Raw genomic sequence first — 23,921 nt, forward strand, 5'->3', positions numbered from 1 at the left:
TTTAACGCTCCGGTCCCACACGCTGGCTGTGAGCGCATGGCCCCGTCTCATACTGCCGCCGGCAGGGCTGATATGCACATCGCAGGACCTACAGTGAAATATGGTGGAGGTTGAAATATGTTTTTGGGTCGTTTTGCTGCCTTTGGCACCGGGTGCCTTGAACGTGTGCAAGGCATCATGAAATCTAAGGATTGCCAATGAATTTTGGGTTGCACTGTGCAGGCCAATGTCAGAAAGCTGGGTTTGCGTCCAAGATCTTGGGTCTTCCAGCAGGACAATGACCCCAAACATATGTCAAAAAGCACCCAGAAATGGATGTCAACAAAGCGCTTTAGAGTTCTAAAGTGGCCAGCAATGAGTCCAGATCTAAATCCCATTGAACACCTGTGGAGAGATCTTAATATTGCTGTTGGGAAAAGTCGCCCTTCCAATAAGAGAGACCTGGAGCAGTTTTCAAAGGAAGAGTGGTCCAACATTCTGGCTGAGAGGTATAAGAAGCTTATTGATGGTTATAGGAAGCGACTGATTTCAGTTATTTTTTTGCAAAGGATGTGCAACCAAATATTAAGTTAAGGATGCCAATAATTTTGTCCAGCCCATTTTTGGAGTTTGGTGTGACATTATGACCATTTGTTTTTTTTTCCTCCCTTTTTTGGTTTATATAGCAAAACATGTGCTATTGCAATCTTTTTCTGTGAGAAATACTTCTATTTCATTGTATTATGTCTTTAGGTATTATATCAGTGTTACAGTGACAGACAACCATTTTAGCCTTCTTACTGGACCTTTTTTTTCAATAAATACGAATAGAAGAGAGTTTTATGGATATCTTTAAAGTTTTTCAGCCTGGGGTGGTGCAGCTCCAGCAAGTTATTCATTAAAAGCTATTCACAAATGAACTTGGTAAGATACAGCTAACGCATTACAACAGCAAGATTGAATGTTCTGGGCCTACATTTTATAATATAATACTACATATTACCAAATATATCGTCATTGTGTCACTGTCATCATTGTGTGTTAGAGGTTATGTTTGTGTAAAATGTAATATTTTGTAGACTTGAATAGTGTGAAGCTTGAAGCTTATATTGGACAGAAATATCAGTTTCGGATGGATGATTTTTGTCGCATTTATTTTTATTTACATTGAAGGAATATTCTACATAAGCTAATACAGCTCCTTTCTGGACCTCTTTGGGTGTTTTAAGATAGTTCTACGTGCAGTTGTCAGTTTGTAGGGCGCTGTATAAAGGATAGACTGTGTACACTGATGAATCTCAAAACGACAGTAGATTTTACAAAAATGCATACACTTCTTCACAGGCTGAAACAGAATATAATAAACAACAACCAAAACAAAACAATCATTATTTAAAGTCAAATGTCAACCTTTTTAGTCCTCTGGACCATTACCTAAAATGGCCAGCACTTTAGAAAAAAAAAGAAAGCATGTGATACAGATCTGTTATATGACTTCATGTAGTACCTTTATTTGTTGCCAGTTTTACACAGAGGCACTTAGATGTATACCCTGTATACCATTTTTTTACACTGTTTTGGGAAACAATATTTTTTTATTAATATTGTTATTGCTAATAATATAATTATTGTTACACAGATCTAATTGCAATGAATCATTTTCTTACTGCTAAGACTCGTCTATACTGGCCATTACACACACTTGCCTTAAGAGGGAGCCAATGAATTGCTTTAAATCAAAGCTTCTTAAAGTACCAATGTGAATTTAAGGAAAAAGACAGATCCATTACACAGCCATAGGGTAACAAGTCCTGCCTGCATCTTCCACTAGAGGGGGCTCTCTGCATAAGGATTTATACAGTACAGCTCAGATTGAACTCAATAATGAATTAACATGCAGTGAACACTCCCTAGTGGTGGGAGACAAAAAATATAGCCTGAAAGGTTAAATGGTTTAATTCATATGAATACTTTTCTGTAGGGACACACAAATACTGTAAACATTCAAATAGAGGTTGTATAACCCCTTCAGGACCAAGCCCATTTTGGCCTTAAGGACCAGAGCGTTTTTTGCACATCTGACCACTGTCACTTTAAACATTAATAACTCTGGAATGCTTTTAGTTATCATTCTGATTCCGAGATTGTTTTTTCGTGACATATTCTACTTTAACATGGTAGTAAATTTTTGTGGTAACTTGCATCCTTTCCTTGTGAAAAATCCTAAAATTTGATGAAAAATTTGAAAATTTAGCATTTTTCTAACTTTGAAGCTCTCTGCTTATAAGGAAAATGTATATTACAAATAAAAAAATTTTTTATTCACATATACAATATGTCTACTTTATGTTTGCATCATAAAAGTGACGAGTTTTTACTTTTGGAAGACACCAGAGGGCTTCAAAGTTCAGCAGCAATTTTCCAATTTTTCACAAAATTTTCAAACTCACTATTTTTCAGGGACCAGTTCAGGTTTGAAGTGGATTTGAAGGGTCTTCTCATTAGAAATACCCCACAAAAGACCCCATTATAAAAACTGCACCCCCCAAAGTATTCAAAATGACATTCAGTCATCATTTTAACCCTTTAGGTGTTTCACAGGAATAGAAGCAAAGTGAAGGAGAAAATTCACAATCTTCATTTTTTACACTCGCATGTTCTTGTAGACCCAATTTTTACATTTTTACAAGGGGTAAAAGGAGAAAATGTATACTTATATTTGTAGCCCAATTTCTCTCGAGTAAGCACATACCTCATATGTCTATGTAAAGTGTTCGGCGGGCGCAGTAGAGGGCTCAGAAGGGAAAGAGCGACAAGGGGATTTTGGAGAGTACGTTTTTCTGAAATGGTTTTTGGGGGCATGTTGCATTTAGGAAGCCCTTATGGTGCCAGAACAGCAAAAAACCCTCACATGGCATACCATTTTGGAAACTAGACCCCTTGAGGTACGTAACAAGGAATAAAGTGAGCCTTAATACCCCACAGGTGTTTCACGACTTTTGCATATGTAAAAAAAAAATATTTTTTTTTCACTAAAATGTGTGTTTCCCCCCAAATTTCACATTTTTCCAAGGGTTAATAGCAGGAAATACCCCCCAATATTTGTAACCCCTTCTCTTCTGAGTATGGAGGTACCCCATAAGTTGACCTGAAGTGCACTATGGGTGAACTACAATGCTCAGAAGAGGAGTCATATTTGGCTTTTTGAGAGCAAATTTTGCTCGGGGGGCATGTCGCATTTAGGAAGCCCCTATGGTGCCAGAACAGCAAAAAATACCCACATGGCATACCATTTTGGAAACTAGACCCCTTGAGGAATGTAATAAGGAATAAAGTGAGCCTTATTACCCCACAGGTGTTTCATGACTTTTGCATATGTAAAAAAAAAAAAAAAAATTTCCACTAAAATGTGTGTTTCCCCCCTAATTTCACCTTTTTGCAAGGGTTAATAGCAGAAAATACTCCCCAAAATTTGTAACCCCATCTCTTCTGAGTATGTAGGTACCCCATAAGTTGACCTGAAGTGCACTATGGGCGAACTACAATGCTCAGAAGAGAAGGAGTCATATTTGGCTTTTTGAGAGCAAATTTTGCTCGGGGAGCATGTCGCATTTAGGAAGCCCCTAAGGTGCCAGAACAGCAAAAAAAACCACACATGGCATACCATTTTGGAAACTAGACCCCTTGAGGAACGTAACAAGGGGTACAGTGAGCATTTACCCCCCACTGGTGTCTGACAGATCTTTGGAACAGTGGGCTGTACAAGTTTTCATTTTCATGGACCACTGTTCCAAAGATCCGTCAGACACCTGTGGGGTGTAAATTCTCACTGCACCCCTCATTACATTCCGTGAGGGGTGTCGTTTCCGAAATGGGGTCACATGTGGGGTTTTGTTTTTTTTGCGTTTGTCAAAACCGCTGTAACAATCAGCCACCCCTGTGCAAATCACCTCAAATGTACATGGTGCACTCTCCCTTCTGGGCCTTGTTGTGCGCCCCCAGAGCACTTTGCGCTCACATATGGGGTATCTCTGTAGTCGGGAGAAATTGCGTTACAAATTTTGGGGGACTTTTTTCCCTTTTACCTCTTGTGAAAATTTAAAGTATAGGGCAACATCAGCATGTTAGTGTAAAAAATAAAAAATGTTTACACTAACATTCTGGTGTAGACCCCAACATTTCCTTTTCATGAAGGGTTAAAGAAGAAAAAGCCCCCCACACCTTGTAACGCAATTTCTCCCAATTACAGCGATACCCCATATGTCGCCCTAAACTGTTGCCCTGAAATACGACAGGGCTCCAAAGTGAGAGCGCCATGTGCATTTGAGGCCTAAATTAGGGATTTGCATAGGGGTGGACATAGGGGTATTCTACGCCAGTGATTCCCAAACAGGGTGCCTCCAGCTGTTGCAAAACTCCCAGCATGCCTGGACAGTCAACGGCTGTCCGACAATACTGGGAGTTGTTGTTTTTCAACAGCTGGAGGCTCTGCTTTGGAAACAGTGGTGTACCGGACGTTCTTATTGGGGGAGGGGGGCTGTGTAAGGGTATGTGTATATGTAGTGTTTTTAACTTTTTATTTTATTTTGTGTTAGTGTAGTGTAGTGTTTTTAGGGTACAGTCACATGGGCGGGGGATTACAGCGAGTTTCCCAGCGCAAAATTTGCTGCATCTCAAGATGCGAGAAACCCACTGTAAAAGCCTCGCCCATGTGAATGTACCCTGTACATTCACGGGGGTGGCGGGGCGGGGGGGGGCTTGCATCAGCTGTTGCAAAACCACAACTCCCAGCATGCATGGTCTGTTAGTGCATGCTGGGAGTCATAGTTTTGCAACAGCTGGAGGCACACAGGTTAGGAAACACTGAGTTAGAAACAGACAATGTTTCCCAACCAGTGTGTCTCCAGTTGTTGCAAAACTACAACTCCCAGCATGCCCAGACAGCTGAAGGGCATGCTGGGAGTTGTAGTACGGCAACATCTGAAGGGCCAGATGTTGCTGAACTAAAACTCCCAGCATGCCTGGACAGTCAGTGCATACTGGGAGTTGTAGTTTTGCAACAGCTGGAAGAGCACAGATTGGAGACCATTATACAATGGTCTCCAAACTGGGGCCCTCCAGATGTTGCAAAACTACAACTCCCAGCATGCATGGTCTTTAGTGCATGCTGGGAGTTATAGTTTTGCAACAGCTGGAGGCACACAGGTTAGGAAACACTGAGTTAGAAACAATGTTTCCCAACCTGTGTGTCTCCAGCTGTTGCAAAACTACAACTCCCAGCATGCCCAGACAGCTGAAGGGCATGCTGGGAGTTGTAGTTCGGCAACATCTGAAGGGCCAGATGTTGCTTAACTAAAACTCCCAGCATGCCTGGACAGTCAGTGCATGCTGGGAGTTGTAGTTTTGCAACAGCTGGAAGAGCACAGATTGGAGACCATTATACAATGGTCTCCAAACTGAGGCCCTCCAGATGTTGCAAAACTACAACTCCCAGCATGCCCAGACAGCCAAAGGCTGTCTAGGCATGCTGGGAGTTGTAGTTTTCAGACTCCTAGAAGCAGCAGTGAAGATCTTCACTGCTGCTTCTGAGGACCATATACTCACCCGTCGCTGCTCGTCCACGTGGCCGGTCCCGCGCTGCTCCTCGGTCCCGCCGCTGGATCAGGTAAGTCCGCCGGTCCCCACGTGTTCCCCCCGAATGCCGCAGGTCCCCGCGAGCCCCTGCAGCCTTCGTCCCCCGTTCTGCCCGACTTCCAGGGGCGGGCAGTGCGGGGGATCTGAACTTTCACCCCAGATCACTGTGATTGGTCCACAGGGACCAATCACAGTGATCGCTGACAAGGACCATCAATTGATGGTCCTGGGGGTGAAGCAGAAGTTGTCCCCTGCTGGAAACAGCGGGACTTCTGCCAGTTAACCCGTGCGATGCTGCGCATCGCCGGGTTAACTGCATGTCATTTATAAACGCCGGGATGCGCGAACGCACTGCACAACCCGGCGTTTATATATGACATTCTGCGGGAAGGGGATAAGTGGCTTGCCTGTAGAAACCAATTTGTTATATGGTGAAGTAAAACTATTTGTGTTGGATCAATTTTTTTGATCTGTATTCAGTGGGTTGTTACAGTAGAGGATTGGATTTTGGAAAATATGAAATACCAATCCTATACGGAGCAACTACATACAGTGACCCCCCGACCTACGATGGCCCCGACATACGATAATTTCAACATCTCTCAGAGGCCATTGCATGTTGAAGGCAGCATCAACAGACGATGCTTTTGTATGTCGGAGTCTTTGAATAAACAGCTATCCGGCAGCGCTGACTGATTTGTGCTCCGGTGATGGTCTCCTACCTGTCCTTGGGGCTCCGGAGCGTCCTCTTCGGCATCGCCTCCATCGCCGGCACTCTCCGTCGTCGGCATCACGTCGCCGCGCACGCTGTCCCGTCATGCAATAGGAGCGGCGTGCATAATGACGTGATGACGGCGATGTGAGATCGACGATCCCTGGCAGCAGAGACGTTCCGGAGCGGCGGGGTCATCACGGGGACGCGGTGACAGCAATGGAGCGCAACATCCAGGGCAGCAGTGACGGTCCGGAGCGGTGGGGACAGGTGAGTAAAACTTCCTATTCTTTACATTGCACGGATCCCTCAACATACGATGGTTTCAACAAACGATGGTTCATTTGGAATGGATTACCATCGTATGTTGAGGGACCACTGTACTGTATCTAATACAAACAAATAGTTGTTCGACTGACATGCTTATAGATTTGTGTTAATTATGACAATGAGGAAAAGGAAGTAATTTGTACATGGCAGATTAAAGTGTGAAGAGGAAGAATCATCCAAGTTTTCAGGTAGGGCAGATCACATAAGCTGTACAGTATACAGGAAAGCACAGACAAGCTAGTCTGTAGGGAAAGAGATCACATGTGTAGAGAGAAAGGAGATCATTCAGGAAATACTGCAGGGAGAATAACCTCACAGCATCCGACACTGACACAGACATCACAAGTTGGAGGATTTTCATCTTGGACTGTGAAGCGGAAACAGTTCAGTAATAAATTGTGCTAGTTCATTACATTTAGCATGTTTTACTGAAAGGGACATGTCTACATGAGATACGTATGAAGTTAGGAGCAGATTGCAATATCAGGGGGTCTAAAAAATACTTAACCTCAAAGTGACCACTAACATATGTTGAAACCATTTACTCCATGTTAAAGTTGTTCAGTACCAACCATTTTGAGTGTCCCCATGTTCTTTAAAGGAGTATTCCCATCATTTTAAGTTGTCCATGGCATAGGGGATATCTAGGTGATTACTGCGGGTCTGATCACCAGAATGGAATATCACCCATAATGAAAGCTGCCGACTGCCAGCATTCCATTCATTCTCTATGGTGTGGTGGTTGGCAGTTTTAGCTTCTGAACTTTGATGAGTGCTCCACCATAAATAATGAATGAAGAGTGGTCAATTCCTTTAGTTAAGGGGAATATTTCTCTTCTATTTTGGTGATCAGTCAGGATTCCAGCACTCAGACGCTCCTGTGGATAAGCAAATACCCATTTGAGACCTCACTAGAGTTAGGCTGGAAATAAACATGCAGATTTTATGCAGAAAACTTATCATTCACTAAAACGGCATGTGTGAATTTTACGTTAGTGCCGAAAGCATACACAGTGCCCTAGCGTAGAGCTATACAGCCTCCATGTACTGCCATCTTAGCATCTGATAGTACATGCCAAAAATACCTCCAAAGTAAATCAAAGGGAAATTACAGGTAGCTTAAAGGCCTAATGCACCCTTCGGGCATCCCTATTAAAGCTCCATAGACTCAAGAGCTGATATACAGTGCCATCTGTGGTTCTTGTCACCAAGAATAAGAACAGACTACAGAATGGGGCAACATTTCCATAGGGGAGATTTGAGTATATTTTTGGGGAGCAAAAAAATAAAATGTGTATTCTACCAGTGGTGCCAGGGGAACTGCTACAGGAAAAATATTTCCTTGCAGCTGCTCTGTACCTAAAACAGTCCTGACAATGCTGTTCCTTAATATACAATACAAAACTGTAATGTGTTAGCAACTTCTCTGTCAGTGATGTTGTTTAAAATACATTTACATATTTTTCCTTCCTGGTGTTCTTTCTTCTTTTTTTATGATTTCATTAATGTTATAAATGCTTTCAGGGGAACAGTTAATATTTCCCTAAGTCTGCAGAGTCGTACACTTCCTCTTTGATGGATTGTACTGATATTCTTATTTTAAATAACATTAACCACTCATGAATCAAATTAACAGTAATAATTAGTCCTTGCCATCAAAAATATGAACAGATTTTTATTAATTCAATATTTCATAGCTACTAGCCAAAGCGAAAGCCCATTTAAAATAGTTCCCTGAGGAGTTTGTCAATCAGATTACAATTCTCCTGGTTACATAACTTTTTTTATATTGCTTCATATATTTATTCAATAACAAAGGCTTTTAAAATATCATCTTTTAAAATCTGTGTGATTGAGGAGAAAACACCAATATTGCTGGGGCTTAACCATGAATACTTAGTCATAGTCATAAAATGGGTTCTTTTTATTTCCATATGCTCAAACTTCTTCAAATAAAAAAATAAACCAAGACCTACCTCCTGACACTCCACCGATGCCTCCAGTATTGCTTTCCAGCCTCTGGTGCGATCCTCTTCCTTCTGGGTCTCGAAACGCACCACTGCTGCTCAGCTAATCGCTGGCTGCAGCCAGGGCCGGCCCTTCCATGGGACCCGGTGGGACCAGTGGTCCCAGGCGGCACTTTGCTGCCCCCTTTTATTTAGGGGCCACCTAGGTCCATGGTACGGCCTGTCTGACAAGGGACATTACGCAAGTGACGTTCCTCCGCAGACCCGCGCAGGAAGACATCAGTGACGTCACTCGCCAGGCAGCCACCAGCAACGAGCAGTGCTTCGCAGGCCAGGTGAGTGTGTCTGTGTGTGCCTCTTTGTGTGTTAGGGGGCGGGGGTGTGCACTGCCTACCTACCTATCTAATGTGGGGAAACTATGCTGCCTACCTAATGTGGGGAAACGATGCTGCCTACCTAATGTTGTGAAACTATGCAGCCTACCTAATGTTGGGGAACTATGCTGCCTATCTAATGTGGGGAAACTATGCTGTCTTTCTAATATATTGAACCTTTGCTGCCAACCAAATGTGGGGAAACTATGCTGCCTATCTAATTTGGGGAAAACTATGCTGCTTACCTACTGTGGGGGAACTATGCTGCCTATCTAATGTGGGGAAACTATTCTGCCATGCTGCCTATCTAATGTGGGGAAACTATGCTGCCTATCTAATGTGGGGAAACTATGCTGCCTACCTAATGTGGGGGAACTATGCTGCCATGCTGCCTATCTAATGTGGGGAAACTATGCTGCCTACCTAATGTTGAGGAACTATGCTGCCTACCTAATGTGGGGGAACTATGCTGCCTACCTAATATGGGGGAATTATGCTGCCTTTCTAATGTGCTGCCTACCTAATGCTGCAGATTAATGTGAGTTGCATTGCTGTGGAGCTCTTGAATATGCAGTGCAATTTTATGGCATAGTATTTTTTTTCTCTTTTGGATGGGGGGAGGGGAGTGGCAGCATTTCACACTTGGACCCAGGCAGCACAATGTCTTGGGCCAGCCCTGGCTGCAGCTGTGTTCCTCCACAACTGGTGATCAGGCTGAACAGCATTGGGACATACTGGCCGCCAGCACCAAGACCGGGGCATAATACATCACATTGTTTCTCAGTCAATGACTGGCTGAGGCCGGACATTACGGAGGCCAGCAATTAGCTGAGCAGCAGTGTTGTGTCGGGCCCCAAAAGCAGGAAAAGAATCACATTGGAGGACAGGAAAACAATACTGGTGGCAAGGGGGGTAAGACAAGGTTTATTCTTGTAATTCCAGCAGCCTGGGCATATGGAGATAAAAAAAAATAAAAAATCACTGATGTATCCCTTCAAAGGGGTTATACAGCTAATAACACTTATCCAATATCCACAGGATAGGCAATAAGTGTCTGATCACGTCGAGTCCAACAATCAAAACCCCCTGATCTCCAGTATGGGGCATCTCTCTTACCTTTGAGCCAGGCTGTCATCAGAAATGATGGGGCCCCTTACACAGCTCAAGGCTTGGGCTCGTCCCTAAGTCCACCTCAGGGCCCGTCCACTATCTCTCTCATCATATTTGAAAAAATCACCATACATATTACCTATTACGTAAAACACCATACATATTACCTATTACATCATACTGTTAGTGAACAAATCGTGTATACCGAGACCAATATTATCAATAATACCTGCATACATTGAGAGAATATTGTAACCATACATATTTCCTTCATACTGTTACTGAGCAAATCCTGTATACTGAAACCAATATTACCAATAATACCAGTACACAAGAAGGAATATTATCACTATACATATTACCATAATACTGTTACTGACCAAATTCTGTATACTGAGATATAATAATACATATCAATAATAATACCAGTACACAAGAGAGAATAATACTGCCACACCATGACCACTACCATTATCACCACATAGTGATTGTATTAAAACACTGACACTGATACTGCATAACAAAACCACTGAACATAAGTGTGAACATAGAGTAATATCCCCACATACAAAGCCCATATAGTGGTGACCCCAGCTCTACACAGGTTGTGTAGACCATATAAATGATTACAGTGCAGTTACACTAGACACAGGAATGTGCGGGATTTAACCCCTTGGGGACGAAGCTCGTTTTGACCTTAAGGACGAGGCCAATTTTCGTTTTTGCACTTTATTTTTTTTCTCCTCCCCTTCTAAAAATCATAATGCTTTCAATTCTGCACCTAGAGACCCATTGAAGGGCTTGTTTTTTGCATTACCAATTGTACTTTGTAATGATATCACTTATTTTACAACATAATCTGTGGCGAAACAAAAAAAACGTATTTGTGGAGTGAAATTTAAAAAAATGCCATTTTGTAACTTCTGGGGGCTTACGTTTCTGCGCAGTGCACTTTTCGGTAAAAGTGACACCTTTTCTTTATTCTGCAGGTCCATACGGTTACAAGAATACACAAGTTATGTAGGTTTTATTTTATTTTACTACTTTAAAAAACTTATAACTACATGCACCAAAATTTGCATGTTTAAAATTGTCATCTTCTGACCCCTATAACTTTTTTATTTCCACATACGGGGCTATATGAGGGCAAATTTTTCGCACTGTGGTCTGTAGTTTTTATTTTGTCCATTTTTGTTTTGATGGGACTTTTTGATCGCTTTTTATAAAAATTTTTAATGATGTATGACACAATGCACAATTTTGGACTTTGGTATTTTTTTACGACTATTATATTTTAATAGTTAGGACATTTACGCACGTGGCGGTACCTCATCATATGATTATTATTATTTTTTTTTTATTATTTTATTAGAAAAATGGGAAAAGGGGGAGAGGGTTCAAACTTTTATTAGGAAGGGGTTAATAAACTTTTTAAAACATTTTTTAACACATTTTTTAAGCCCCCATAGGGGGCTATACCATGCAGTCTTTCGATTGCATATAATGATCAATGCTATGCCATAGCATAGTTTTGATCAGTGTTATAGGTGTACTGCTGCTGAGCAGGCATGGAGCCGCAGATCACAGATCGGACAGCAAGGAGGCAGGTGAGGACCCTCCTGCTGTCCAGTTAGCATTCACGCCGGGTCTTGGCTGCTGATAACAGTAGGGACCCACCGGGTTTGACGCGCGCTCTGCTCGTGAGCGCGCTTCAAACCCTGGGAATGTGACAAGGGCGTACAGGTACGCTCTGTCCTTAAGTACTGGGACGCGAGGGCATATTCATATGTCTTCCTTCCCCAACAGGTTAAAAGGGACAATCACTGAAGCATGTGAGAGCTGTGCGATGCCATGCCCCGCACATACTTCCTGAGTTTGGTTTCCTGCCAGGCTGGGAGGAGACCAAACTATCTGTTTGACTTGCGCAGGGAACAGAAGAGAGCCACCTAATGGCCACTTTTTCAATCACATTAAAAACATATAAAAGTTGAGAATTTTAAAAGCAAGTAAATAGCAAAGTGTCTTATAATTACATAAGGAACAATATATTAAAAGTTTAGTTTGGTGACAGGTGCTCTTAAATGCCATGATCACTATTGATCGCCACATTTAACCCCTTAACGACCACGGACGTAAATGTACTTCCTGGTTTGGTGGGACTTCCCGCACCAGGACGTACATTTATGTCCTGTGTATGACTGCGAGCATCGGAAGGGTGCTCGCGTCATACACGGCATACACGGCTGGCAGCAGTCGGGGACCCGCCGGTAATGGCCAACATCCACGATCGCGCGGATGTCCGCCATTAACCCCTCCGATGCCATGATCAATACAGATCACGGCATCTGCGGCATTGCAGCACTTTGATTGGATGATCAGATCGCCCGCAGCGCTGCCGCGGGGATACCATCATCCAGCATGACAGCCAGAGGTCCCCTTACCTAGCTCCGTCCATCTCCCGGGGTCTTCTGCTCTGGTCTGCGATCGAGCAGACCAGAGCAGAAGATTACCGATAATACTGAGCAGTGCTGTGTCCTATGCATAGCACTGCACAGTATTAGCAATCAAACGATCGCTATAGATAGTCCCCTATGGGGACATAAAAAGTGTTAAAAAAAGTTGAAAAAAAAAAAAGTGAAAAATCCCCTCCTCCAATAATAATGAAAATTGTCTGTTTTTCCCATTTTACCCCCAAAAAGCGTATTTTTTTAAAAATAAACATATTTGGTATCACCGCGTGCGTAAATGTCTGAACTATCAAAATATAATGTTAATGATCCCGTACGGTGAATGGCGTAAACGTAAAAAATTAAAAAATGCACAAATGCTGCTTTTTTGTCACATTTTATTAAAAAAATTTATAAAAAATGATCTAAATGTTTTATATATGCAAATGTGATATCTAAAAAAAAGTACAGATGACGGCGCAAAAAATGAGCCCTCATACCGCCCTATATATGGAAAAATGAAAAAGTTATAGGTGGTCAAAATAGGGCGATTTTAGATTACTGATTTTGTACAAAAAGTTTTAGATTTTTTTTAAGCAGTACAAAAATATAAAAGTATCTAGCCATGGGTATCATTTTAATTGTATTGACCCACACAATAAAGAAGACCTATCATTTTTACCGTAAAATGTACAGTGTGAAAACAAAACCCTCCAAAATGTGCAAAATTTTGGTTTTCATTTAAATTTCCTCCCTAAAATTTTTTTGGGGGTTTGCCGTACATTTTATGGTAAAATGAGAGGTTTCATTACAAAGTACAATTGGTCACGCAAAAAACAAGCCCATATATGGGTCTTTACATGGAAATATAAAGGAGTTATGGATTTTGGAAGGCGAGGAGGAAAAAACGAAAACGCAAAAATAAAATTTGCCTGGTCCTTGAGGTGAAAATGGGCTTGGTCATTAAGGGGTTAAACTGTTAAATGACGGACATCGCAGTCATCTCTGATGTCAGTCATTACCAGCAGATGTCAGCTGCTGATAGCAGTAGGCATCTGCTGGTTATGACACGGACCCGACTCCCAAGCCCATGCCATAATTCCTCACATGCCCCATTTTGAATATGTATGTCATAGGTTAGGTTAAAACTTAAGGAGCACTTCAGACTTGTTTGTTGTTTTAGTTTGGGACACTCACCATGACTACTCCTACAGCACCATCTGTTTTATTCCAGTACAGCCGCTTCTATTCATTACTGTCACTGGGTCATCACTGGTCTCTAAAAACATAGAAATTGGATTGGTTGCTTTGGGCAACTTTTTCTTTGCACAGGTTTTGATAAATCTTCCCCATAGTTCTTAAATTGAAAGGAAAAAGTGGTAAGTCCTGTGTCAGGTGACTTTCTGTGAACTACAGAATGACAGCCTCACCAGAGCACTCCTGCTAGATCCCAGATCCCTCTTAGCTCTATCTGTTAGTTATTGCTGGCAAATATGGTTCTGTTTTACTGCATTTGTGCACATTAAGGTAAAAAGTGTAATTTTTACAGTGATTTTGAAAAACTACAGCAAAAACAGCTAAAAAGGCTGTAAAAATGTGTGAAAATGCAGTAAAAATGAAATGTGCAAACACAGTCTAAAGACTTCAAATCTTCATAAAACACATCAACTGTGATTATAGGTCACATTACCTTATGGCAATATTTCTAAAATAAAAATGAACTATGAATAAGAAAATGCATCAAAACTGCACTTAATGTAAGCTGACCTCAACCCACTTACAGGCGCAGCTCTTGTGGCCTCTGTTGTCTCCCAGAAGTTAGTGCAGCTCTGTGTAATGGCTGCCAGACAATTGCTTTTACTATCTGTGTGCAAGCTGTGTTTTTGTAAACACAGCCTGCAGTACATACTACATGTCTTTTCTTTTAAACTTACCTTTCCCCCCCAGCAAAAAATCATGCTATGTTCTGAATGGCAGCAGTCAGATCTACAGCAGTGTTATGTCTGTGCTGAGTTGTGACTGAGAATCTTCACTGGCATTCTCTGCCGGCACACAGGGAGGGGAGGGAGAGGTGTGGCTGTGAAGCCTGAAATCATGGGGTGTTTGTCTTGCAGGAGGGTGGGGGCAAGGTCTCAGGGGTTTATGCAAAGACAAGCAGGATCTGAATAGGATGTCTTTCTCTCAGTCCCTGCATGTAAGTGGGTAGAGGGAAATTGCTCTATATAGCTAATGAATGATATGTAGACAAATAAATAGGTTGGTGAGAGGGAAAGGATGGGCTAAGGGTTTAGCTCCATGGAGTACCCCATACCTGGGTGAACTCCATCACCAACAGCCTAAATTAGATGACCAGGTGCAGTGATAAAACTATATAGAAATGTATCATATAGATTTTCTCTCTCTCTCTCTCTCTCTCTCTCTCTCTCTCTCTCTCTCTCTCTCTCTCTCTCTCTGTGCTGAAAGGTATAGGTACATGTGCACTGTATATGCATATGTCTGTGTATTTGCATTTAAATCTTTGAGTATTTATGTATATGTGCACTGTAGGTGCATTTGTGCAATTAGCATATGCACTACAGTATATGTGTGTATATTAGTATGTAATGAATAAAAAAGGCTCTTGTGGCAAATAATTGGAGTGGTTGTTTTGTCCATGTACCTTATTGAAGGGGTTTACAATTTTTTCATGTCAACTGGCTCCAGAAAGTTAAACAGATTTGTAAATTACTGCAGTTTGGACACCACAGATCATTTATGTAAATGGTTGACATTTAATACTACATTTTGCCTCATTTGAGCCTAATCACCTAAGGTCCCATTTCTTTGCACCCCCGATAACAAGATTTTACAGAGAATACAGCAGGGGAAATGTATATCTGTGTGGAGGCCTCCAGAATGGGAGCTATTTACTTCTATTAAAAAATCTTAATCCTGCCAGTACTTATCAGCTGAGGAAGTCGAGTTGTTCTTTTCTGTCTGACAACAGTGCTCTCTGCTGACACCTCTGTCTGTCTCAGAAAATGACCAGAGTAGGAGCAAATCCCCATAGCAAACCCTCCTGCTCTGGAGAGTTCCTGAGACAGACAAATGTGTCAGCAGTGAGCACTGTTATCAGACAGAAAATAACAACTCAACTTCAGCAGCTGATAAGTACTGGTAGGATTAAGATTTTTTTAATAGAAGTAATTTACAAATTTGTTTACCTTTCTAAAAAAAATAGTTTTTACTGGAATGCCCCTTTCAGGCATAAAACCCATACATCAAAAAGAGGATTCCAGCCTCTGGGTCCTATGTATGAGCCAGAACAAATAGCCACAAGCAGCTCCCATTTTGGTGGCCTCCACATATGTATACATTTCCCCTGCTTTATTCTCTGTAAAATCTTGTGATCTGGGGTGCAAAGAAGTGGAACCTTGGGTGATTAAGCTCTGATGAGACAAAATGTAGTGTTAAATGTCAACCATTTACATAAATGACCAGCTATGTAATAGATCTGTGGTTTCCAAACTGCAGCCCTCAAAATGTTGCAAAACTACAATCCCCAGTATGCTAAGAAAACCATTGGCTGTCCAGCCATGCTGAGAGTTAGAGATGAGCGAACGTTTGCAAAATTTGATTAGTCTGATTAGCCGAATTGTTCGTAAAAATTTGGTTCGATACAAATTTATTTGCGCCGAATCTGTATTAAAAACGGCAATTTCTGGCATACAGAGAGCCTCATGGAGTGTGCTGGGGTAGTGAAATAATACTGTTATTCAGAATGACATGCAGATTACAGGCATCGCTTTTAGAATCACTGACGCAGAGCGGCACAATGACAGAGCCTGGAGGTGGCATCAGTATGAGGAGACCATATAGTGGCTGAATGACACAACGTGGAGGTGTCATATTCACTAAGATTAAAATATCATTCCTGAAATTTAAACTGAAAATTTTGGGTAGCTAGTGTTGGAGTTGGCAGCAGAATGAGTAGACACTAGGGCTTTACAATCCCTAAGATTAAAAGATGAATTTTGAAATTTAAACTGAAGATTTTGTGTAGCTAGTGCTACCATAACAAAATTTTTATTCCCAGACCCAGGCCCAGCAGCATCAGTAAACCATATATTGCCTGAATGACAAAGCCGTGAGTTGGCTGAAGCATGAGGAGACCATATAGTGTCTGAATGGCACAACCGGGAGTTGGCAGCAGCATGAGAAGACACCAGGGCTTCACAATCCCTAAGAAAAAAAGACAAATTTTGAAATTTAATTTGAAGATTTAGGGTAGCTAGTGCTACCATAAAAATTTTTTAGGCCCAGACCCAGGCCTAACAACATCAATAAACCATATATTGGCTGAATGACTCCGCCTGGAGTTGGTTGAAGCATGAGGAGACCATATAGTGTCTGAATGGCACAACCTGGAGTTTGCAGCAGCATGAGTAGACACCAGGGCTTCACAATCCCTAAGAAAAAACAGACTAAGTGTGAAATTTAAACTGAAGATTTTGGGTAGCTAGTGCTACCATAACAAAATTTTTATTCCCAGGCCCAGCAGCATCAGTAAACAATATATTGCCTGAATGACAAAGCCTGGAGTTGGCTGAAGCATGAGAAGACACCAGAGCTTTACAATCCCTAAGAAAAAAAGACAAATTTTGAAATTTTAATTGAAGATTTAGGGTAGCAAGGCCCAGACGCAGGCCTAGCAGCATCAGTAAACCATATATTGGCTGAATGACACAGCCTGGAGTTGGCTGAAGCATGAGGAGACCATTGAAAGTTATGATTTTCAAATTTTTATTTAAGATTTTTAAATTTGAAATAGAGGGTTTTGAAATTGAACTTTTAACTCCCAATATTTAGTGTCCCGGGCCCCGGCGTGTGGGTACTAAAGACTAAATCTAACAAGGAGTCACATGTCACATGGCAGCACAATGACAGAGCCTGGAGGTGGCATCAGTAGGAGGAGACCATACAGTGGCTGAATGGCACAGCCTGGAGTTGGCTGAAGCATGAGAAGAGACCATATGGTGGTTGAATGAGACAGCCTGGAGGGGGCATCAGTATGAGGAGACCATATAGTGGCTGAATAACTGCCTGGAGTTTGTGGCAGCATGGAGAGACCATATAGTGTCTTAACCCCTTGGGGACGGAGCCCAATATGACCCTAAGGACGGGAGCATTTTTTGCAAATCTGACCACTTTCACTTTAAGCATTAATAACTCTGGGATGCTTTTACTTATAAATTTGATTCCGAGACTGTTTTTTCGTGACATATTCTACTTTATGATAGTGGTAAATTAGCGTGGATACTTGCATCATTTCTTGGTGAAAAATTCTAAAATTTGACGAAAAATTTTAAAATTTAGAATTTTTCTAACTTTGAAGCTCTCAGCTTGTAAGGAAAATAGACATTCCAACTAAATTATATATTGATTCATAAATACAATATGTCTACTTTATGTTTGCATCATAAAGTTGACATGTTTTTACTTTTGTAAGACATTAGAGGGCTTCAAAGTTCAGCAGCAATTTTCCAATTTTTCACAAAATTTTCAAAATCGGAATTTTTCAGGGACCAGTTCAGTTTTGAAGTGAATTTGAAGGGCCTTCAAATTAGAAATACCCCACAAATGACCCCATTATAAAAACTGCACCCCTCAAAGTATCCAAAATGACATTCAGTAAGTTTGTTAACCCTTTAGGTGTTTCACAGGAATAGCAGCAAAGTGAAGAAGAAAATTCAAAATCGTCATTTTTTACACTCGCATGTTCTTGTAGACCCAGTTTTTTTATTTTTACAAGTGGTAATAGGAGAAATAGCCCCCCGAAATTTGTAACCCAATTTCTATCGAGTAAGGAAATACCTCATATGTGTATGTCAAGTGTTTGGCGGGCGCAATAAAGGACTCAGAAGGGGAGGAGCAACAATGAGATTTTGGAGGGTGAATTTTGCAGAAATGGTTTTTGGGGGGCATGTCACCTTTAGGAAGCCCCTATGGTGCCAGAACAGCAGAAATACCCCCACATGGCAAACCATTCTGGAAACTAAACCCCTCAAGGCATGTAAAAAGGGGTCCAGTGAGCCTTAACACCTCACAGGTGTTTGACAAATTTTTGTTAAAATCGGATGTGTAAATGAAAAAAAAAATGTTTTCACTAAAGTGCAGTTTTTTCCCCAAATTTACCATTTTTACAAAAGGTAATGGGAGAAAATGGCCCTCAAAATTTGTAACCCCATCTCTTCTGAGAATGGAAATACCCCATGTTAGGACGTAAAATGCTCTGCTGGCGCACTACAATGCTCAGAAGAGAAGGAGCTCCATTGGGCTTTTGGAAAGCGAATTCATTTGGAATGGTAGACAGGGACCATGTGTGTTTACAAAGTCCCCCGTGGTTCCAGAACAGTGGACCCCCCCTACATGTGACCCCATTTTGGAAACTACACCCCTCACAGAATTTAACCTCTTAAGGACCCAGGACGTATGGGTACATCCTAGGTCCCGGTCGCGCTATATAACGCGGGGTCACACGGCGATCCCGCATCATATCGCAGCGGGCCCGGCGTCATAGTGAAGCTGGGACCCGCCGCTAATAGCGCACGGCACTGATCGCGGTGCCGCACGCTATTAACCCTTTAGCCGCGCGCTCAAAGCTGAGCCGTGCGGCTATAAACGAAATTAAAAGTGCCCGGCTAGCTCAGGGAGCTGTTCGGGATCGCCATGATATAATCGCGGCATCCCGAACAGCTGTAGGACAGGAGGATCTGTAGAGAAAAGAAAAGAAAGGACCGACGGTCGGCGCCTCGTGTATTTACCCTCAATAGATCGGGTGGTGGGTGGGGGGGCAACCCCACGGGGCTTATAGATGGCCGCTCACCTTGAGATCTATGCAAAAAAGCATATCACCCACGATATAATCTGGGTACTGTAGTACGAGTCGCTGCTATGCCGATGGGTTGCAGGAGGAAACAAGTCGTCCTGGGAGTCAATATTAGAAGTAGAGCAGGAAAAAACCCTCAGGTATGGCGCTGCAGACTCTTGTAGACAGATGAGGTGGATGTCAAAGGTAATAGGAAAGTCCTCAGCAGGACATTTTATTAAAAAAACAATAAAATGGACAAGATTGCACGTTTCGGGAGGATCCCTCCCTTCCTCAGATCTGAGGAAGGGAGGAATCCTCTTGAAACGCGCAATCTTGTCCATTTTATTGTTTTTTTAATAAAATGTCCTGCTGAGGACTTTCCTATTACCTTTGGCATCCGCCTCATCTGTCTACAAGAGTCTGCAGCGCCATACCTGAGGGTTTTTTCCTGCTCTACTTCTAATAGGACAGGAGGAGGTCTTCTTACCTTCTCCTGCGCTGTCCGATCGCCGAATGAATGCTTCATGCCTGAGATCCAGGCTTGAGCATTCAATCGCCGAAAACACTGATTGATCCATTCCTATGGAGATGCATCAATCAGTGTAAAAGATCAGTTAATGCAATGTTATAGCCCCCTATAGGAGCTATAATATTGCATAGGAAAAGTGTAAAAAAATCATTAACCCTTTCAATTATCCCTTCCCCTAATAAAAGTTTGAATCACCCGGCATTTCCAATAATAAAAAAAAAACACAGTGTAAATAAAAAGAAAAATAAACGTATGTGGTATCGCCGCGTGCGGAAATGTCTGAGTTATAAAAATATACCACTTTTTAAACCACACGTTCAATGGCGTACGCGCAAAAAAATTCCAAAGTCCAAAATAGCGCATTTTTGATTACTTTTTATACCACAAAAAAAGTGAATAAAAAGTGATCAAAAAGTCCGATCAGAACAAAAATGGTACCGCTAAAAACTTCAGATCACGGCGCAAAAAAAATAGCACCCTAAACACAGAAAAATAAAAAAGTTATGGGGGTCAGAAGATGACCATTTTAAACGTATAAATTTTCCTGCATGTATTCATGATTTTTTTCTGAAGTGATACAAAATCAAACCTATACAAGTAGGGTATCATTTTAACTGTATGGACCTACAGAATAAAGATAAGGTGTCATTTTTGCCAAAAAACGTACTGCGTAAAAACGGAAGCCCCCAAAACTTACAAAATAGTGTTTTTTCATCAATTTTGTTGCACATTGATTTTTTTCCCGTTTCACCGTAGATTTTTGGGTAAAATGACTACAAAAAATGTCATTACAAAGTAGAATTATTGACGCAAAAATAAGCTATCATATAGAATTTTAGGTGAAAATTTTAAAGAGTTATGATTTTTTAAAGTTAAGGAGGAAAAATTGAAAATGAAAAAAGGAAAAATGCCCGGGTCCTTAAGGGGTTAATAAGGAGTGCAGTGAGTATTTACACCCCACTGGCGTTTGACAGATCTTTGGAACAGATCTTTCATTTTTCATTTTCACGGACCACTGTTCCAAAAATCTGTAAGACACCTGTGGGACGTAAATGCTCACTGCACCCCTTAATACATTACATGAGGGGTGTAGTTTCCACAATGGGGACCATTGTTCTGGCACTAAGGGGGCTTTGTAAACACACGTGGCCTTCAATTCCGGACAAATTTTCTCTTCAAAATCCCAATGGCGCTCCTTCTCTTCTGAGCATTGTAGTGCGCCAGCAGAGCACTTTACATCCACATAAGGGGCATTTTCTTACTCAGAAGAAATGGGGTTACAAATTTTGGGGGGCTTTTTTCCTATTTTCCCTTGTGAAAATGAAAATTTAGGGTAACACCAGCATTTTTAGTGAAAACTTTTTTTTTTTCATTTTCCCATCCAAATTTTATGAAAATTTGTCAAACACCTTTGGGGTGTTAAGGCTCACTATACCCCTTGTCACGTTCCGTGAGGGGTGTAGTTTCCAAAATGGAGTCACATGTGGGTATTTATGTTTTTGCGTTTATGTCGGAACCGCTGTAAAATCAGCCACCCCTGTGCAAATCACCAATTTAGGCCTCAAATGTACATGGAACACTCTCATTCCTTAGCCTTGTTGTGCGCCCACAGAGCATTTTACGCCCACATATGGGGTATTTCTGTATTGAGAAATAGCGTTACAAATTTTGGGGGTCTTTTTTTTTACACTAACAGGCTGGTGTAGCCCCACCTTTTCCTTTTCATAAGGGGTAAAAGGAGAAAAAGCCCCCCAAAATTTGTAGTGCAATTTCTCCCGAGTACGGAAATACCCCATATGTGGCCCTAAACTGTTTCCTTGAAATACGACAGGGCTCTGAAGTGAGAGACCGCCATGCACATTTGAGGACTAAATTAGGGATTGCATAGGGATGGACATAGGGGTATTCTATGCCAGTGATTCCCAAACAGGGTGCCTCCAGCCGTTGCTAAATTCCCAGCATGCCTGGACAGTTAGTGGCTGTCCAGAAATGCTGGGAGTTGTTGTTTTGCAACAGCTGGAGGCTCCGTTTTGGAAACACTGCGGCACGATATGTTTTTCATTTTTATTGGGGGGGGGGACAGTGTAAGGGGGTGTATATGTAGTGTTTTACCCTTTATTATGTGTTAGTGTAGTGTATAGTAGTGTTTTTAGGGTACATTTGCACTGGCGTGTTACGGTTAGTGTTGCTCGCGAATATTCGCAATTCGAATTTTATTCGCGAATATCGCATATTCGCGAATTCGCGAATATTCGCGAATATAGCGCTATATATTCGTAATCACGAATATTCGTTTTTTTTTTATTATTTTTTTTTTTTTCACAGTACACATCACAGTGATCATCCTTCTCTGCTTCCAGCTTATGTGGTGTAAGAAGGCTCTAATACTACTGTGTGAGACTGGTGTGCGAATGTTCGCATATGCGAAAATTTGCATATGATAATTTTCGTATATGCGAATTTTAGCGTATGTTATTTTTTGTATATGCAAATTTTCGCATATGTTAATTTTCGCACACGCGAATATTCGCATATGCGAAAATAAAAAGAGAACATTACGAATATGCGAATATTCGCGAATATGACGAATATTCGTCCATATATTCGCGAATATTCGCGAATTCGAATATGGCCTATGCCGCTCAACACTAGTTACGGTGAGTTTCCCGCTAGGAGCTTGCGCTGCGGTGAAAAATTGACCGCAGCCCAAACTTGAAGCAGGAAACTTACTGTAAACCGGCCCGTGTGAATGTACCCTGTACATTCACATGGGGGAGGAGGGGGATCAAACCTCCAGCTGTTTCAAAACTACAACTCCCAGCATGTACTGACTGAGGATTTGTACTTTTGCAACAGCTGGAGGCACACTGGTTGGAAAACCTTCAGTTAGGTTCTGTTACCTAACTCAGTATTTTCCAACCAGTGTGCCTCCAGCTGTTGCAAAACTACAACTCCCAGCATGTACTGAGAGACCGTGCATGCTGGGAGTTGTACTTTTGCAACAGCTGGAGGCACACTGGTTGGAAAACCTTCAGTTAGGTTCTGTTACCTAACTCAGTATTTTCCAACCAGTGTGCTCCAGCTGTTGCAAAACTACAACTCCCAGCATGTACTGATCGCCAAAGGGCATGCTGGGAGATGTAGTTATGCAATAGCTGGAGGTATGCAACTACAACTCCCAGCATGCAGAGACAGCTGTTTGCTGTTTGGGCATGCTGGGATTTGCAGTTTTGCAACATCTGGAGGGCTACAGTTTAGAGACCACTGCCCAGTGACCTTCCAGATGTTGCAAAACTACAAATCCCAGCATGCCCAGACATCAAAGAGCTGTTTGGGCATGCTAGGAGTTGTAGTTTTGCAAAATCTGGAGGGATACAGTTTAGAGACCACTGTATAGTGGTCTCAAACTGCAGTCCTCCAGCTGTTGCAAAACTACATATTCCAGCATGCCCGAACAGCAAACAGCTGTCTGGGCATGCTAGGAATTGTAGTTTTGCAACATCTGGAGGGCAACAGGTTAGAGACTACTGTATAATGGTCTCAGACTGTAGTCCCCCAGATGTTTCTAGGCAACTTACCAGCTTCCGTAGGATCCAGGGAGCCATTCTCTTCTGCCGCACGCAGCACGCCGATCACCGTCGCTCCCCTGCCTCTGGACGGGTAAGTGGACGTTGACGCTCGGTCCTCTTCGCTTTCCCCGTTCTGCCCCGCCTATTGTGGGTGGGCAGGATGGGGAAAACGAAAGTTAACCCCCCCGCTCCCGATATGCTATTGGTGGTCACGTCTACACCACCAATAGCAGGGATAGGAGGGGTGGCACCCCTGCCACATCACTCTTATCCCTTCAGGGGGATCGTGGGTGTCTTAGACAACTGAGATCCCCCTTATATTCTGGGTCACCAGGTCACCATAGACCCGTAATGACCCGAAATCGGCGCAAATCGCAAGTGTGATTTGCGCCGATTGCTGACATGGGGGGGTCTGATGAC

General features: G+C 42.1%; 1 protein-coding gene across 1 annotated transcript in view; it reads right to left on the reverse strand.

Annotated features, from left to right (window-relative positions):
* Window positions 1-23,921, reverse strand: part of DIPK2B (divergent protein kinase domain 2B) — a 258,319-nt gene that overhangs the window by 194,505 nt on the left and 39,893 nt on the right. Inside the window, 1 exon segment of the mRNA XM_056560162.1 lies at window positions 13,751-13,832. The gene's annotated coding sequence lies outside the window, so the exon portion shown is untranslated.

This window comes from Hyla sarda, chromosome 2 (assembly GCF_029499605.1).
Source record: "Hyla sarda isolate aHylSar1 chromosome 2, aHylSar1.hap1, whole genome shotgun sequence".
Taxonomy (NCBI): Eukaryota; Metazoa; Chordata; class Amphibia; order Anura; family Hylidae; genus Hyla; species Hyla sarda.